General features: G+C 49.9%; 1 protein-coding gene across 12 annotated transcripts in view; it reads right to left on the bottom strand.

Annotated features, from left to right (window-relative positions):
- The window catches only part of PROX1 (prospero homeobox 1), a 141,432-nt gene extending 123,186 nt beyond the window's left edge, over positions 1–18,246 (bottom strand). For 5 of the 12 annotated variants that reach the window (XM_063919076.1, XM_063919064.1, XM_063919077.1 and 2 more), the window contains exon 1: positions 684–769. The gene's annotated coding sequence lies outside the window, so the exon portion shown is untranslated. Of the gene's footprint in view, positions 1–660; positions 770–18,166 lie in introns of those variants that run through there. The other 7 variants (XM_063919066.1, XM_063919068.1, XM_063919067.1 and 4 more) reach the window with 5 other exon arrangements.
- Positions 18,247–19,749: the final 1,503 nt, after the last annotated feature.

Genomic DNA, 19,749 nt, shown 5'->3' with positions numbered 1-19,749 from the left:
CTGTGGGGCATATCTGGCACTGTGGGGCATATCTGGCACTATGAAGTCTGTGTACGGGTAGAGCTGCATTTCCCACCCTAGGCTTATACTCGAGTCAATAAGTTTTCCCAGGTTTTTGTGGTAAAATTAGGTGCCTCGGCTTATATTCGGGTCGACTTATACTCGAGTATATACGGTATTCGCAATTCTGCTACTCTTTCGTTCGCAATTCTGCTAAGCTAAGATACACTCCCAGAGGGCGGCGGCCTAGCGTGTGCAATGCTGCTAAAAGCAGCTAGCGAGCGAACAACTCGGAATGAGGGCCATTGCTTCTAATGCAGTACAGTTTAGTGATATTTACACATGTTCTGAAATGATATTTGTTTAGAAATATGCACGTTTAATAAGTGTGTCTAATATAAAATAACAATAAATACGGAATTTTCCTAGGTTGTAGTAGTTAGCAAACCTACGTAGCTGGTTTTTGCCGTTCTACTTATTCCTCTAACCTCCTTCCATCGCTGTCTTCCTGCGAGGTAATGCTCAGCGTAACCACAAGAATGTGATCGCATTAATTCAATTAATCCCTAAACAGCATTTACTTAGAGACGCAACAAAATGACACAAATTACATTTTATAGTTCAATGCTATCTGCAAAATCATCTCAACATCATTCTTACCACGTAGTCTGCGGAATTCTCACCTTTGTGGCTTCTCTCCCGTACTGATGGAATTCACATTTTATTCCAGCGACTCCTTGCGTATGAGGTGGCAGATTAAGGAGCAATCTTGCCCCTGCCACTGACGCTATGAGTAGAGGACAGAAAGGTATTTATATATATTGCAGCACATTCCTATCCAATGTAACTACCTCCCCGCATGGGAATTGTCAGTAGGTAAGCGGCATGTATATATGGGTGGTCTTCAGTTTGCGGCTGTCGGGGTCCTGGCGCACAGTATACCGGCACCGGAATCCCGACAGCCGGCACACACTGTTCATTCTCAAGCCGACTTTCTACTCTAGCTCTGTTAAACAATGAAATAGCTTAGAGAATGTTCTCCCCTCTATTGAAAGCTTTATACAGCCCACAGACAGCAGATAAGGAAGTGAGGCTGATATGGGACAAAAAGCTCAAATGGTAAAGCATAACATATCAGTTTTGTTTACTGTAACATTATTGACCTAGTACAGAGAATCGAATATAATGGGGGGGGTTTTAATTAAAAAGTGTGCCGAGTGCTCTCCCAGCACCCCCAAATTCATGTCCCAAGAAGAACCATTGCCTGTTTGTGCACAATGGGTCTTGTGTAACTATAAGCACCAGCAAGCCCATGGCTGCTGAGGAATATTTTTACCGTACAGTTTCTGTGGTTTTATGTGACAATGACTGGTCCACTTTAATTTGACTTAATACATATACACATATTTTACCAGGATGGAGCAGAACAGCTTTGCGAGCCCAGGTGTGAATGATCTGTTATCACACTCATATAAACACTGCACTGTGACTTATACATAACAGACTGCCCAGCTGAGGAGTTCACACTTCCCTTAAATACACGTAGTAGTGAAGTCTGGTTTGTGCCGTACAGCCAGGTTTTCAGGAGTTTCAGCGCAGACATACATCCATACGCTGTATTATGTGGAACAGGAGGCCCTATTGTCTCCCTGTGATGTTTAATCGGAAGCAAGTGTGAAAGTCACACACTGCTTACGCACTGAGGTGGTAATTCAGACTTGATTGCTGAGCGGGGATCAGATTTGACCTGCGCATGCATATGCACAACAATGCGCCGGCGCGTCGGACGACTGCACCGGGTATCGGTGCCTAGTGACGGGATGGTGCGAAATAAGCAATCGCACGAGCAATTGCAAGGTGACTGACAGGAAGAGGCCATTTGTGGGTGGCAACAGACTGTTTTACAGAAGTGTCCGGAGAAACGCAGGAGGGACCAGGCGTGTTGAGGGAGGGTGTCTGACGTCAGTTCCGGCCCTGATCAGCATGAAACAAACGCAGCAGCTGAGTAAGTCCCGGGCAGTGCAGAGACAGGTCTCCTTCAAAAGCGATCGCACACCTATACACACCATATACCCTCCCCCTGTAGGCGGAGACTATCTGATCGCAGGGCAGCAAAAATGCAGCCCTGCGATCAGGTCTGAATTACCCCGAGTTCAGTGTCCTGAGGTCCTAATTCAGACCAGATCGCAGCAGAAAATTTGTTCTCTAATGGGCAAAACCATGTGCAGTGCAGGTGGGGCAGATGTAACATGTGCAGAGAGAGTTACATTTGGGTGGGTTATATTGTTTCTGTGCAGGGTAAATACTGGCTGCTTTATTTTTACACTGCAATTTAGATTTCAGTTTGTACACACCCCACCCAAATCTAACTCTCTCTGCACGTTACATCTGCCCCCCCCCCCTTCCCTGCAGCGCACATGGGCCCTCATTCCGAGTCGTTCGCTCGGTAAATTTCATCGCATCGCAGTGATTTTCCGCTTAGTGCGCATGCGTAATGTCCGCACTGCGACTGCGCCAAGTAATTTTGCAATGAAGATAGTATTTTTACTCACGGCTTTTTCTTCGCTTCGGCGATCGTAATGTGATTGACAGGAAATGGGTGTTACTGGGCGGAAACAGGCCGTTTTATGGGCGTGTGGGAAAAAACGCTACCGTTTCCGGAAAAAACGCAGGAGTGGCCGGAGAAACGGAGGAGTGTCTGGGCGAACGCTGGGTGTGTTTGTGACGTCAAACCAGGAACGATAAGCACTGAACTGATCGCAGATGCCGAGTAAGTCTGAAGCTACTCTGAAACTGCTACGAGATGTGTAATCGCAATATTGCAAATCTTTCGTTCGCAATTTTAAGAAGCTAAGATTCACTCCCAGTAGGCGGCGGCTTAGCGTGTGCAATACTGCTAAAATCGCCTTGCGAGCGAACAACTCGGAATGAGGGCCATGGTTTTGCCCATTAGAGAACAAATTTGCTGCTGCGATCAGGTCTGAATTAGGCCCTGAATGTGGTTCTTAGCCGTGAAGAGGTAACCCACCTTCTGATAACTACTGCACATACCCTCAGGCCATTCTGACTATGGGGGGTCATTCCGAGTTGATCGCTCGCTGCCGATTTTCGCAGTGCAGCGTTCAGGTGAAAATGCTGCATTTCTGCGCATGCGTATGGGCCGCAATGCGCACGTGCGCCGTATGGGTACAAAGCCCGTTGTGGTTGTGCACAGGTCCTAGCGAAGTTTTTCTTCGCACTGACGGCCGCAAGAAGATTGACAGGAAGGGGGCGTTTCTGGGTGTCAACTGACCGTTTTCAGGGAGTGTTTGCAAAAACGCAGGCGTGTCTGAAAAAATAAGATTTTACTTACCGGTAAATCTATTTCTCGTAGTCCGTAGTGGATGCTGGGGACTCCGTAAGGACCATGGGGAATAGACGGGCTCCGCAGGAGACATGGGCACTTTAAGAAAGAATTTAGATTCTGGTGTGCTCTGGCTCCTCCCTCTATGCCCCTCCTCCAGACCTCAGTTAGAGAAACTGTGCCCGGAAGAGCTGACAGTACAAGGAAAGGATTTTGGTAATCCAGGGCAAGACTCATACCAGTCACACCAATCACACCGTATAACTCGTGATAAACTTACCCAGTTAACAGTATGAACAACAACAGAGCATCAGTACAACCCTGATGCAACTATACATAACCCTTATTTAAGCAATAACTATATACTATAAGTATTGCAGAAGAAGTCCGCACTTGGGACGGGTGCCCAGCATCCACTACGGACTACAAGAAATAGATTTACCGGTAAGTAAAATCTTATTTTCTCTAACGTCCTAGTGGATGCTGGGGACTCCGTAAGGACCATGGGGATTATACCAAAGCTCCCAAACGGGCGGGAGAGTGCGGATGACTCTGCAGCACCGATTGAGCAAACACAAGGTCCTCCCTCAGCCAGGGTATCAAACTTATAGAACTTTGCAAAAGTGTTTGAACCTGACCAAGTAGCCGCTCGGCACAGCTGTAATGCCGAGACCCCTCGGGCAGCCGCCCAAGAAGAGCCCATCTTCCTAGTGGAATGGGCCTTAACTGATTTTGGCAGCGGCAATCCAGCCGCAGAATGAGCCTGCTGAATCGTATTACAGATCCAGCGAGCAATAGTTTGCTTTGCAGAAGGCGCCCCAAGCTTGTTGGAAGCATACAGGATAAACAAAGATTCTGTTTTCCTGACCCTAGCCGTTCTGGCTACATAAAGCTTCAAAGCCCTGACCACATCAAGTAACTCGGAATCCTCCAAGTCAGTAGTAGCCACAGGCACCACAATAAGTTGGGTTATATGAAAGGATGAAACCACTTTCGGCAGAAACTGTGGGCGGGTCCGCAATTCTGCTCTATCCGCATGGAAAACCAGATAGGGGCTTTTATGTGACAAAAGCAGCTAATTCTGACACACACCTAGCCGAAGCCAAGGCTAGCAGCATGACCACCTTCCACGTGAGACATTTCAATTCCATCGTTTTGAGTGGTTCAAACCAGTGGGATTTCAGGAAACTCAACACCACGTTAAGATCCCAAGGTGCCACTGGGGGCACAAAAGGGGGCTGAATATGCAGCACTCCCTTTACAGCGTCTGAACTTCAGGTAGAGAAGTCAACTCCTTTTGAAAGAAAATGGATAGGGCCGAAAGCTGGACCTTAATGGAACCCAATTTTAGGCCCAAATTCACTCCTGACTGTAGGACGTGAAGGAAACGGCCCAGCTGGAATTCCACCGTAGGGGCATTCCTGGCCTCACACCAAGCAACATATTTTCGCCATATACGGTGATAATGTTGAGTTGTCACGTCCTTCCTAGCCTTTATCAGCGTAGGAATGACCTCATTCGGAATGCCTTTTTCTGCTAGGATCCGGCGTTCAACCGCCATGCCGTCAAACGCAGCCGCGGTAAGTCTTGGAACAGACAGGACCCCTGTTGCAACAAGTCCTGTCTTAGAGGCAGAGGCCACAGGTCCTCTGTGAGCATTTCTTGCAGATCTGGATACCAAGTTCTTCTTGGCCAATCCGGAACAATGAGTATTGTTCCCACTCCTCTTTTTCTTATGATTCTCAGCACCTTGGGTATGAGAGGAAGAGGAGGAAATACATAGACCGACTGGAACACCCACGGTGACACCAGTGCGTCCACAGCTATCGCCTGAGCTATCATGACCTGGCGCAATACCTCTGTAGCTTTTTGTTGAGGCGGGATGCCATCACGTCCACCTGTGGCAGTTCCCACCGACTTGCAATCTGCGTGAAGACTTCTTGATGAAGTCCCTACTCTCCCGGGTGGAGGTCGTGCCTGCTGAGGAAGTCTGCTTCCCAGCTGTCCACTCCCGGGATGAACACTGCTGACAGTGCGCTTATGTGATTCTCTGCCCAGCGAAGAATTCTGGTGGCTTCTGACTGAACCAGAACCGGTTGGTCGCGAAGCAGGGTCTCCGCTTGACGTAGGGTGTTGTATACGGCCCTTAATTCCAGGATGGTGATGTGAAGGCAAGTCTCCTGACTTGACCACAGACCTTGGAAATTCCTTCCCTGTGCGACTGCTCCCCACCCTCGGAGGCTTGCATCCGTGGTCACCAGGACCCAGTCCTGAATGCCGAATCTGCGGCCCTCGAGAAGGTGAGCACTCTGCAGCCACCACAGGAGAGACACCCTGGCCCTGGGGGATAGGGTGATTAACCGATGCATCCGAAGATGTGATCCGGACCACTTGTCCAGTAAGTCCCATTGAAAAGGTCCTCGCATGGAACCTGCCGAAGGGAATGGCCTCTTATGATGCCACCATCCTTCCCAGGACTAGAGTGCAGTGATGCACTGACACCTGTTTTGGTTTTAATAGGTTCCTGACCAGTGTCATGAGCTTCTGAGCTCTCTCTATTGGGAGATAAACCCTTTTCTGGTTTGTGTCTAGAATCATGCCTAGGAAAGGCAGATGAGCCGTTGGAACCAACTGCGACTTTGGAATATTTAGAATCCAGCCGTGTTGCCGTTACACTTCCAGAGAAAGTGATACGCTGTTCAGCAACTGCTCTCTTAATCTCGCTTTTATGAGGAGATCGTCCAAGTATGGGATAATTGTGACACCTTGCTTCCGCAGGAGCACCATCATTTCCGCCATTACCTTGGTGAAGATTCTCGGGGCCGTGGGGAGACCAAACGGCAACGTCTGAAATTGGTAATGACAATCCCATACCGCAAATCTGAGGTACGCCTGATGAGGTGGATAAATGGGGACATGAAGGTATGCATCCTTTATGTCCAGAGACACCATAAAATCTCCCCCTTTCAGGCTTGCGATGACCGCTCTTAGTGATTCCATCTTGAACTTGAACCTTTTCAGGTATATGTTCAGGGATTTTAAATTCAATATGGGTCTGACCGAACCGTCCGGTTTCGGGACTACAACATGGTCGAATAATATCCCCCTCCTTGTTGAAGGAGGGGAACCTTGACCACCACCTGTTGAAGATACAATTCGTGAATTGCAGTTAACATTATTTCCCTCTCGTGGGGCGAAGCCGGCAGGGCTGTCGGTGAGGGGGCATCTCCTCCAAGTCCAGCTTGTATCCCTGAGACACAATATCAATTGCCGAGGGATCCAACAGGGAGTGAACCCACTTGTGGCTGAAATTACGAAGACGTGCCCCCACCGGGCCTAGTTCCGCCTGTGGAGCCCCAGCGACATGCGGTGGATTTTGTGTAGGCCGGGGAGGACTCCTGTTCCTGGGAACTAGCTGTGTTGTACAGCTTCTTTCCTCTGCCCCTGCCTCTGGCAAGAAAGGACGCACCTCGGACTTTCTTGTTTCTTTGTGATCGAAAGGCTGCATTTGACAATGTCGTGCTTTCCTAGGCTGTGCAGGAATATAAGGCAAAAGATCAGAATTACCAGCTATAGCTGTGGAGACCAGGTCCGAGATCCCTTCTCCACACAATCCTCAGCCTTCCATATGCCTCTTAAGTCGGCATCATCTGTCCATTGCATATTCTACAGGACACGTCAAGCAGAAATCGACATAGCTTTGACTCTAGGACCCAGTATACTCATGTCTCTTTGGGCATGTTTTATATATACATATCTCTTAAGACAGCATCTTTAATATATATATAATAAGATTTTACTCACCGGTAAATCTATTTCTCGTAGTCCGTAGTGGATGCTGGGACTCCATAAGGACCATGGGGAATAGCGGCTCCGCAGGAGACGTGGCACAACTAAAGAAAGCTTTAGGACTACCTGGTGTGCACTGGCTCCTCCCACTATGACCCTCCTCCAGACCTCAGTTAGGATACTGTGCCCGGAAGAGCTGACACAATAGGAAAAGGATTTTGAATCCCGGGTAAGACTCATACCAGCCACACCAATCACACCGTATAACTCGTGATATTATACCCAGTTAACAGTATGAAATATAACTGAGCCTCACTACAGATGGCTCATAACAATAACCCTTTAGTTAGGCAATAACTATATACAAGTATTGCAGACAATCCGCACTTGGGATGGGCGCCCAGCATCCACTACGGACTACGAGAAATAGATTTACCGGTGAGTAAAATCTTATTTTCTCTGGCGTCCTAAGTGGATGCTGGGACTCCGTAAGGACCACGGGGATTATACCAAAGCTCCCAGTGCGGAGCATGCGGATGACTCTGCAGCACCGAATGGTCAAACTCTAGGTCCTCCTCAGCCAGGGTGTCAAACTTGTAGAATTTAGCAAATGTGTTTGACCCCGACCAAGTAGCTGCTCGGCAAAGTTGTAAAGCCGAGACCCCTCGGGCAGCCGCCCAAGATGAGCCCACCTTCCTCGTGGATTGATTTAGGATGCGGCAGTCCAGCCGCAGAATGTGCAAGCTGAATCGTGCTACAGATCCAGCGAGCAATAGTCTGCTTTGAAGCAGGAGCACCCAGCTTGTTGGGTGCATACAGGATAAATAGCGAGTCAGTTTTCCTGACTCCAGCCGTCCTGGAAACATATATTTTCAGGGCCCTGACTACGTCCAGTAACTTGGAGTCCTCCAAGTCCCACGTAGCCGCAGGCACCACAATAGGTTGGTTCACATGAAAAACTGATACCACCTTAGGAAGGAATTGGGAACGAGTCCTCAATTCCGCCCTATCCATATGAAAATCAGATAAGGGCTTTTGCATGACAAAGCCGCCAATTCTGATACACGCCTGGCCGACGCCAAGGCCAACAGCATGACCACTTTCCACGTGAGGTATTTTAGCTCTACGGATTTAAGTGGCTCAACCCAATGCGACTTCAGGAAATCCAACACCACGTTGAGATCCCACGGTGCCACTAGAGGCACAAACGGGGGCTGAATATGCAGCACTCCCTTAACAAAAGTCTGAACTTCAGGCAGTGAAGCCAGTTCTTTTTGGAAGAAAATGTACAGAGCCGAAATCTGGACCTTAATGGAACCCAATTTTAGGCCCGTAGTCAATCCTGACTGTAGGAAGTGCAGAAATCGACCCAGTTGAAATTCCTCCGTTGGGGCCTTCCTGGCCTCACACTAAGCAACATATTTTTGCCATATGCGGTGATAATATTTTGCGATCACATCTTTCCTAGCCTTAATCAGCGTAGGAATTACTTCCTCCGGAATGCCTTTTTCCTTTAGGATCCGGTGTTCAACCGCAATGCCGTCAAACACAGCCGTGGTAAGCCTTGGAACAGGCAGGGCCCCTGCTGCAGCAGGTCCTGTCTGAGCGGCAGAGGCCATGGGTCCTCTGAGATAATTTCTTGAAGTTCTGGGTACCAAGCTCTTCTTGGCCAATCCGGAACCATGAGTATAGTTCTTACTCCTCTCCCTCTTAGTATTCTCAGTACCTTGGGTATGAGAGGCAAAGGAAGGAACACATACACCGACTGGTACACCCACGGTGTTACCAGAGCGTCCACAGCTATCGCCTGAGGGTCCCTTGACCTGGCGCAATATCTTCTTAGCTTTTTGTTGAGGCGGGACGCCGTCATGTCCACCTGTGGCCTTTCCCAATGGTGTACAATCATTTTGAAGACTTCTGGATGAAGTCCCCACTCGCCCGGGTGGAGGTCGTGCCTGCTGAGAAAGTCTGCTTCCCAGTTGTCCACTCCGGGAATGAACACTGCTGACAGTGCTAACACATGATTTTCCGCCCATCAGAAAATCCTTGTGGCTTCTGCCATCACCATCCTGCTTCTTGTGCCGCCCTGCTGGTTTACATGGGCGGCCGCCGTGATGTTGTCTGACTGGATCAGCACCGGCTGGTGTTGAAGCAGGGGTCTAGCCTGACTTAGGGCATTGTGAATGGCCCTTAGTCCCAGAATGTCTATGTGTAGGGAAGTCTCCTGACTTGACCACAGTCCCTGGAAGTTTCTTCCCTGTGTGACTGCCCCCCAGCCTCGAAGGCTGGCATCCGTGGTCACCAGGACCCAGTCCTGTATGCCGAATCTGCGGCCCTCTAGAAGATGAGCACTCTGCAGCCACCACAACAGCGACACCCTGGCCCATGGAGACAGGGTTATCAGCCGATGCATCTGAAGACGCGACCCGGACCACTTGTCCAACAGATCCCACTGGAAGATCCTTGCATGGAACCTGCCGAATGGAATTTCTTCGTAAGAAGCTACCATCTTTCCCAGGACTCGCGTGCATTGATGCACCGACACCTGTATTTGTATTAGGAGGTCTCTGACTAGAGATGACAACTCCTTGGCCTTCTCCTCCGGGAGAACCCTTTTTCCTGTTCTGTGTCCAGAACCATACCCAGGAACAGTAGACGCGTCGTAGGAACCAGCTGCGACTTTGGACTATTCAGAATCCAGCCGTGCTGTTGTAGCACTTCCCGAGATAGTGCTACTCCGACGAACAACTGCTCTCTGGACCTCGCCTTTATAAGGAGATCGTCCAAGTACGGGATAATTATAACTCCCTTTTTTCGAAGGAGTATCATCATTTCGGCTATTACCTTGGTAAATACCCTCGGTGCCGGGGACAGACCAACGGCAACGTCTGGAATTGGTAATGACAGTCCTGTACCACAATTTTGAGGTACTCCTGGTGAGGAGGGTAAATGGGGACATGCAGGTAAGCATCCTTGATGTCCAGTGATACCATGTAATCCCCTTCGTCCAGGCTTGCAATAACCGCCCTGAGCGATTCCATTTTGAACTTGAACCTTCGTATATAAGTGTTCAAGGATTTCAATTTTAGAATGGGTCTCACCGAACCATCTGGTTTCGGTACCACAAACATTGTGGAATAGTAACCCCGGCCTTGTTGAAGGAGGGGTACCTTGATTATCACCTGCTGGAAGTACAGCTTGTGAATTGCCGCCAGTACTACCTCTCCTCGAGGGCAGCAGGCAAGGCTGATTTGAGGTAACGGCGAGGGGGAGTCGCCTCGAACTCCAGCTTGTATCCCTGTGATACTACTTGCAGAACCCAGGGATCCACCTGTGAGCGAGCCCACTGGTCGCTGAAGTTCCCGAGACGCGCCCCCACCGCACCTGGCTCCACCTGTGGAGCCCCAGCGTCATGCGGTGGACTCAGAGGAAGCGGGGGAAGATTTTTGATCCTGGGAACTGGCTGTCTGGTGTAGCTTTTTCCCTCTTCCCTTGTCTCTGTGCAGAAAGGAAGCGCCTTTGACCCGCTTGCTTTTCTGAAGCCGAAAGGACTGTACCTTATAATACGGTGCTTTCTTAGGCTGTGAGGAAACTTGAGGTAAATTTTTTCCTTCCCAGCAGTTGCTGTGGATATGAGGTCCCAGAGACCATCCCCAAACAATTCCTCACCCTTATAAGGCAGAATATTCATGTGCCTTCTAAAGTCAGCATCGCCTGTCCACTGCCAGGTCCCTAATACCCTCCTGGCAGAATGGACATTGCATTAATTCTGGATGCCAGCCGGCAAATATCCCTCTGTGCATCCCTCATATATAAGACGACGTCTTTAATATGCTCTATGGTTAGCAAATAGTATCCCTGTCCTGACAGGGTAATAGACCACGCTGCAGAAGCACTATTCATGCTGAGGCAATTGCAGGTCTCAGTATAGAACCTGAGTGTGTAAATACAGACTTCAGGATAGCCTCCTGCTTTTTATCAGCAGGCTCCTTCAAAGTGGCCGTATTCTAAGACGGCAGTGCCTTTTTTGACAAACGTGTGAGCGCCTTATCCACCCTAGGGGATATCTCCCAACGTGACCTATCCTCTGGCGGGAAAGGGTACGCCAACAGTGACTTTTTAGAAATTACCAGTTTCTTATCGGGGGAACCCACGCTTCTTCACACACTTCATTCACTCATCTGATGGGGGAACAAAACACTGTCTGCTTTTTCTCCCCAAACATAAAACCCCTTTTTTTGTGGTACCTGGGTTAATGTCAGAAATGTGTAACACATTTTTCATTGCCGAGATCATGCAACGGATGTTCCTAGTGGATTGTGTATATGTCTCAACCTCGTCGACACTGGAGTCATACTCCGTGTCGACATCTGTGTCTGCTATCTGAGGTAGCGGGCGTTTTTGAGCCCCTGATGGCCTTTGAAGCCGGCTGTCCCACAGCTGTTACGTCATCCAGCCTTTTATGTAAGGAGTTGACACTGTCGGTTAATACCTTCCACCTATCCATCCACTCTGGTGTCGGCCCCCAGGGGGCGACATCACATTTATCGGCATCTGCTCCGCCTCCACATAACCTTCCTCCTCAAACATGTCGACACAGCCGTACCGACACACCGCACACACACAGGGAATGCTCTGACTGAGGACAGGACCCCACAAAGCCCTTTGGGGAGACAGAGAGAGAGTATGCCAGCACATACCAGAGCTATATATAATGCAGGGATTAACACTGTAACTGAGTGATTTTTTTCCCCAATAGCTGCTTGTATACACAATATTGCGCCTAAATTTAGTGCCCCCCCTCTCTTTTTAACCCTTTGAGCCTGAAAACTACAGGGGAGAGCCTGGGGAGCTGTCTTCCAGCTGCACTGTGAAGAAAAAATGGCGCCAGTGTGCTGAGGGAGATAGCCCCGCCCCTTTTTCGGCGGACTTCTCCCGCTTTTTTATGGATCTCTGGCAGGGGTATTTTACACATATATAGCCTATATGACTATATATTGTGTAGATTTGCCAGCCAAGGTGTTTAATATTGCTGCTCAGGGCGCCCCCCCCCCCCAGCGCCCTGCACCCATCAGTGACCGGAGTGTGAGGTGTGCATGAGGAGCAATGGCGCACAGCTGCAGTGCTGTGCGCTACCTTGTTGAAGACCGAAGTCTTCTGCCGCCGATTTTCAGGACCATCTTCATGCTTCTGGCTCTGTAAGGGGGACGGCGGCGCGGCTCCGGGACCGAACGATCGAGGTCGGGTCCTGTGTTCGATCCCTCTGGAGCTAATGGTGTCCAGTAGCCTAAGAAGCCCAAACTATCTCCAGTCAGGTAGGTTCGCTTCTTCTCCCCTTAGTCCCTCGTAGCAGTGAGTCTGTTGCCAGCAGAACTCACTGAAAATAAAAAACCTAAAATATACTTTCTTTTCTAGGAGCTCAGGAGAGCCCCTAGTGTGCATCCAGTTCAGCCGGGCACAAGATTCTAACTGAGGTCTGGAGGAGGGTCATAGTGGGAGGAGCCAGTGCACACCAGGTAGTCCTAAAGCTTTCTTTAGTTGTGCCCAGTCTCCTGCGGAGCCGCTATTCCCCATGGTCCTTACGGAGTCCCAGCATCCACTTAGGACGTCAGAGAAATCTATATATCTATATACATACTAGGGTCTCAATCTCTGCTGATAAGGTACCTGTCAACGCTGCCACAGCGCTATAAACCCATGCCGACACAATCGCAAGTCTGAGTAGTGTACCAGAATGTGCACGCTATCTGTAGGATCCCTGAGAATAGCTGTTATGTCAGACCTACCCTTTTGGGCAAACGTGACACCCTAGGGCAGTGGTTCCCAAACTGTGTGCCGTGGCACCCTGGGGTGCCGCGGGACACTTGCAGGGGTGCCTCAGGTTGGTGGTCAAGGACCAATTCAAACTATTTATTGTCAATTTAATAGGCAAAACCAGTGCTGATGGCTTCCAGTTATAAAATATGTGGACAAACAGAAGCAAATCTTGTCCCTCACCACATAACTGACCCTAAGGATGACATATAAACATAATTTACTTAATCTAATATTTTTTTCTAAATTTCTCAATAAGAAACTTGTGGCCTAGGGGTGCCGTGAAAAAAAAATCTGACACTCCAGGGTGCCGTGACTCACAAAAGTTTGGGAACCACTGCCCTAGGGGAAGATTCCCATCCTATCCTGGCCCTAGTGGGGAAAGGATACTGCCTGAGAATTCTTTGTGGGAAACTGCAGTCTCTTGTCTGGAGATTCCCGCTCATTTTCATCATGAGAGGAGGGAAATTTACCTCAGCTTTCTTCCCCTTAAACATGTGTACCCTTGTGTCAGGGACAGATGAGTCATCAGTGATATGCAAATCATCTTTTATTACAATAATCATATATTGAATACTTTTCTGCCATTTTGGCTGTAACTTTGCATTATCATAGTCGACACTGGAGTCAGACTCCGTGTCGATATCAGTGTCTATTATTTTGGATAGTGATCATTGAGAGACTCTGAAGGTCTCTGCGACATAGGGACAGACATGGGTAGATTCCCTGTCTGTTCTCTAATCTTTTGTGCAATAAATTCACCTTAGCACTTAATTACACATATCCAAACAGGTGTCGGCGTAGTCGACGGAGACACCCTCACACACACATATTTGCTCTATCTCCTCCTTAGGGGAGCCTTTTACCTCAGACATGTCGACACACACGTACCGACACACCACACACACAGGGGATGCTCATCTGAAGACAATTCCCCCATAAGGCCCTTTGGAGAGACAGAGAGAGAGTATGCCAGCACACACCCCAGCGCTATTAACCCAGGAATAACACAGTAACTTAATGTTAACCCAGTAGCTGCTGTTTATATTGATTTTTGCGCCTAATTATGTGCCCCCCCTCTATTTTTACCCTCTTCTACCATGTAACTGCAGGGGAGAGACTGGGGAGCTTCCTCTCAGCGGTGCTGTGGAGAAAAAACATGGCGCTGGTGAGTGCTGAGGAAGAAGCCCCGCCCCCTCGACGGCGGGCTTCTGTCCCGCTTTCATGTACAATTTTGGCGGGGGCTCATACATATATACAGTGCCCAACTGTATATTATGCTAACTTTTGCCAAAGAGGTCTCTAATTGCTGCCCAGGGCGCCCCCCCTGCGCCCTGCACCCTACAGTGACCGGAGTGTGTGGGTTTAGTGTGGGAGCAATGGCGCATAGCTGCAGTGCTGTGCGCTACCTCATACGAAGACTGGAGTCTTCTGCCGCCGATTTCGAAGTCTTCTTGCTTCTGACACCGGCTTCTGTCTTCTGGCTCTGCGAGGGGGACGGCGGTGCGGCTCCGGGATCGGACGACCAAGGGTGCGATCCTGTGTACGATCCCTCTGGAGCTAATGGTGTCCAGTAGCCTAAGAAGCAGGACCTATCTTCAGTGAGTAGGGCTGCTCCTCTCCCCTCAGTCCCACGTAGCAGAGAGCCTGTTGCCAGCAGATCTCTCTGAAAATAAAAACCTAACAAAATACTTTCTTTTTAGTAAGCTCAGGAGAGCCCACTAAGTAGCACCCAGCTCGTCCGGGCACAGATTCAAACTGAGGTCTGGAGGAGGGACATAGAGGGAGGAGCCAGTACACACCAGAATTCAAAATCTTTCTTAAAGTGCCCTGTCTCCTGCGGAGCCCGTCTATTCCCCATGGTCCTTACGGAGTCCCCAGCATCCACTAGGACGTTAGAGAAAAAGGAAAAACCCTTAAACAGCTGTGCCGACCATTTGAACATGTCGACCTTTTGTACCCTTCAACCTTTTCCAGTGTCAACCCTACGCATGTCGATTATATGGGCTTGACCTACAGTATTGCTTGTTGCCCTAGACATTGTCTATCTAAACATTGGAACCCCTTTCTCTGACCTGTGCCCTACCAGTGTGGGGTTTGTATGTTCTCTCTATGAATGTGCGGGGTTACCTCTGGGTACTCCTTTAGTCTCGTACACTCATAGACATACAGGTAGGTTAATTCTCTTGATAAAATGGATCCTATTATGTATTTGTGTAATAGGGAAATGAAACTATAATATGTAATGGAGTAGGACGAGTTACATACACATTTACTATACAGCCCTGCATAAAACCATCGGTGTATATATTAATAACAATGTCAGCTCTTTATGTTAGTGCAGACTTGTTAGGGCAATGCAGAAGCGTCATGTAACACGTGCCCCAGCGCTGTCTTATTGCCGATTATAAAGATTGCATCCATTCAGTTTGGCACTTATGTCTCTTTTGCCTTTGGCATTTTGCAGACGCCTGATCCCGGCGGACTGTCCTCTGTACTGTGGCAGGAGAGCTGCTAGCGCAGGGCAGTAACTGGCCAGGTAAGTATCTCTGCATCACCATATAGTGCCCCGGACATGGCAGGGAATGGGGGCAATATGGACACGGTGGGGGGGGGGATATGGTCATGGCAGAGGAAGGGAAGACATATGGACAAGGCAGGGGCAATATGGACATGGGGGGGGGGGGGGACAATGGACACGGCAGTGGAGGGGGGCAATACGGACATTGCAGGGGCTGGGGGCAATATGGACATGGTGAGGGCGCAATATGGACATGGTAAGGGGGCAATATGGACATGGTGAGGGCGCAATATGGACATGGTGAGGGCGCAATACGGACATGGTGAGGGCGCAATACGGACATGGTGAGGGCGCAATACGGACATGGTGAGGGCGCAATACGGACATGGTGAGGGCGCAATACGGACATGGTGAGGGCGCAATATGGACATGGTGAGGGCGCAATATGGACATGGTGAGGGCGCAATATGGACATGGTGAGGGCGCAATATGGACATGGTGAGTGGGCAATATGGACATGGTGAGTGGGCAATATGGACATGGTGAGTGGGCAATATGGACATGGTGAGGGCGCAATATGGACATGGTGAGGGCGCAATATGGACATGGTGAGGGCGCAATATGGACATGGTGAGGGCGCAATATGGACATGGTGAGGGCGCAATATGGACATGGTGAGGGCGCAATATGGACATGGTGAGGGCGCAATATGGACATGGTGAGGGGGCAATATGGACATGGTGAGTGGGCAATATGGACATGGTGAGTGCGCAATATGGACATAGTGAGTGGGCAATATGGACATGGTGAGGGCGCAATATGGACATGGTGAGGGCGCAATATGGACATGGTGAGGGCGCAATATGGACATGGTGAGGGCGCAATATGGACATGGTGAGGGGGCAATATGGACATGGTGAGGGGGCAATATGGACATGGTGAGGGCGCAATATGGACATGGTGAGTGGGCAATATGGACATGGTGAGTGCGCAATATGGACATAGTGAGTGGGCAATATGGACATGGTGAGTGGGCAATATGGACATGGTGAGGGCGCAATATGGACATGGTGAGTGGGCAATATGGACATGGTGAGTGCGCAATATGGACATGGTGAGTGCGCAATATGGACATGGTGAGGGCGCAATATGGACATGGTGAGGGCGCAATATGGACATGGTGAGGGCGCAATATGGACATGGTGAGGGGGCAATATGGACATGGTGAGTGGGCAATATGGACATGGTGAGTGGGCAATATGGACATGGTGAGTGCGCAATATGGACATGGTGAGTGGGCAATATGGACATGGTGAGTGGGCAATATGGACATGGTGAGGGCGCAATATGGACATGGTGAGTGGGCAATATGGACATGGTGAGGGCGCAATATGGACATGGTGAGGGCGCAATATGGACATGGTGAGGGCGCAATATGGACATGGTGAGTGGGCAATATGGACATGGTGAGTGGGCAATATGGACATGGTGAGTGGGCAATATGGACATGGTGAGTGGGCAATATGGACATGGTGAGTGGGCAATATGGACATGGTGAGGGCGCAATATGGACATGGTGAGGGCGCAATATGGACATGGTGAGTGGGCAATATGGACATGGTGAGGGCGCAATATGGACATGGTGAGGGCGCAATATGGACATGGTGAGTGGGCAATATGGACATGGTGAGTGGGCAATATGGACATGGTGAGGGCGCAATATGGACATGGTGAGGGCGCAATATGGACATGGTGAGGGCGCAATATGGACATGGTGAGGGCGCAATATGGACATGGTGAGGGCGCAATATGGACATGGTGAGGGCGCAATATGGACATGGTGAGTGGGCAATATGGACATGGTGAGTGGGCAATATGGACATGGTGAGTAGGCAATATGGACATGGTGAGTGGGCAATATGGTGGACATGGTGAGTGGGCAATATGGACATGGTGGCGCAGCAATATGGACATGGCGGAGGGGCAATATGGACATGGTGGGGAAACAGGCAATATGGACATGGTGAGGGGGCAATATGGACATGGTAGGGCGGAGCGGCAATATGGACATGGTGAGGGGGCAATATGGACATGGTAGGGCGGAGCGGCAATATGGACATGGTGGGGGGAAATATGGACATGGTAGGGCAAAATGGACATAGCAGGGAATGGGGGCAATATGGACATGGTGGTGGTGGGGGGGGGGGCAAAATGGACATGCTGGTGGTGGTGGTGGCGGTGCAATATGGACATGGCGGGGGGCAATATGGACATGGTAGGGCGGAGCGGCAATATGGACATGGTGGGGGGAAATATGGACATGGTAGGGCAAAATAGACATAGCAGGGAATGGGGGCAATATGGACATGGTGGTGGTGGTGGGGGCAAAATGGACATGCTGGTGGTGGTGGTGGCGGTGCAATATGGACATTGTTCGGGGGTATGGTCATTACAGGGGGGCAATATGGACATGGCAGGGGAGGGGGTATGAATACAGAATACAGAGAGACGGGATGGGGGAGGGGGTTAGAAGTTGAACACAATATAACACTTTCCAATCCCATTGGTGGAGGCCCACAAGTAAGTTGCCTGGGGCCACCACTAACCCTCAGCTAGCCCTGCTAGGGGACACCCTCCTGGCAGCCAGGGGCCGCTGGTGACAGCCAGTGCTAGTGACTGTGCAGAGGGCACCAGCTTACCTGACACCAGCGGGCGGCAGCAGCAGCTCCCGGAACCGGCTCCGGAGTGATCCGCCGCGGAGGAACTGACTGACTGCACCACGTGACACCAGGCGGTAAGAGCCGCTGCGCGCCACAGCCGGCGGCCAATCGAATTCGGCCCTGAAACGCGTCACTGGTCTCTGGGAGACTCTCTTTGGGTGCGGGCGGAGCGGCGCGGTGGGTGCTGGGTAATGAGGGGACTGCCTCCCTGTCAGTGTAATGTGTGATGTCTCTCCTCATGTGAGACGAGTATGGGGGCTGCTGCCACTGTGTGGTGGTCTCCTTACAGCTCTAATGTGGTGCCTGCCACTGGCACACTCCTCTCAGGGGAACTGGCACACTGTACTCCAAGCTGGACTTGGCAGGAGTAGTGGGGGAGGAGGGGTACAGTTAATGACAGTGGGAGTTTTATCAAAGTTTGGAGAGAGATAAGGTGCCAGCCAATCAGCTCCTAACTGACATGTCACAGGCTGTGTTTAATACATGACAGCAGAGCTGATTGGCTGGTACTGTATCTCTCCAAGCTTTGATAAATCGCCCCCTATATATACTATCACGTGCTGTCCGCAATGTATTTAGAATTTTTAGCTTTCCTGAGGAGAAACCCCTTGCTGTAATATGGCAGCTGAGGTGACATTCTGATGACGCCCTCTAGCCTGGTCAATGCCGACTCCTCTGTGCGATACGTCTGGGGCAATAAGTGACAGTAACCATCCTACTCCTGCATATACCCTGCAAATACCCAAATCCTAATGCCGCGCAGTGCCCCCTCAACCCGTGTACCATCTCGGGCAATACCCTCCTCTTGCTGCACTGGGAACCCAGTCCTGGGGGCATTTATATCGATGGACGGGACAGAGCAGAGGCGTCATGCCCATGTGTTTTAAATGCAGCTTTAAATTCCTATTTACGGTATGCTGGCACTTAGGGTGGGTACACACTAGACTGATATTGGCACGATTTGCCGTATCGGAATGACATATCGTGCAACACAGGTTTTTGTACGGCCAATCAGACGATAATGTATGCGGCACAGTCGTTCCGTCATTCATTAAATCGTCTATTGTGTACCGGCAATCTGCCATGGTGTGGGCTGAAGGGAAATCTCCCCAACCGTTGGCCTGATTTTTGTCGTCCTAGTGTGTACCCATTATTATAGATCTATGGGGCTGATTCAATTGTTTTACCCCGTGGCTACCACTAGTGGGCGCAAAACATAGCAATTCAATTGTTTCTCATTTAGACGCCCAGTTGCCGCAGTACTGAAATTTCTTTTTGCAGCCTCCTGAAGTGCGAGAAGAAATGTGCGCTAAGTCAGCACTTTGGGTGTCCGAGCGGATGTTTGGATGCCCAAAGCAGGACTTTAGATTGGTTTAGCTGTTTTACGCAGCTAAACGCTGTGTGTTTGGTCGCGACATGAGTGATGTGCATGGGTGCCCAAACTTCAATTGGATTGCGAAAATTGTTTGGGTGTCTAAACATTCCCATTTAAACACCCAAAACAATTGAATCAGCCCCTATATGCCACTGAGGTGGTGCCTAGCGATGTTTCCCATCAAGGT

Source organism: Pseudophryne corroboree, chromosome 4 (assembly GCF_028390025.1).
Source record: "Pseudophryne corroboree isolate aPseCor3 chromosome 4, aPseCor3.hap2, whole genome shotgun sequence".
Taxonomy (NCBI): domain Eukaryota; kingdom Metazoa; phylum Chordata; class Amphibia; order Anura; family Myobatrachidae; genus Pseudophryne; species Pseudophryne corroboree.
This window is presented reverse-complemented; position numbering and strand designations above follow the sequence as displayed.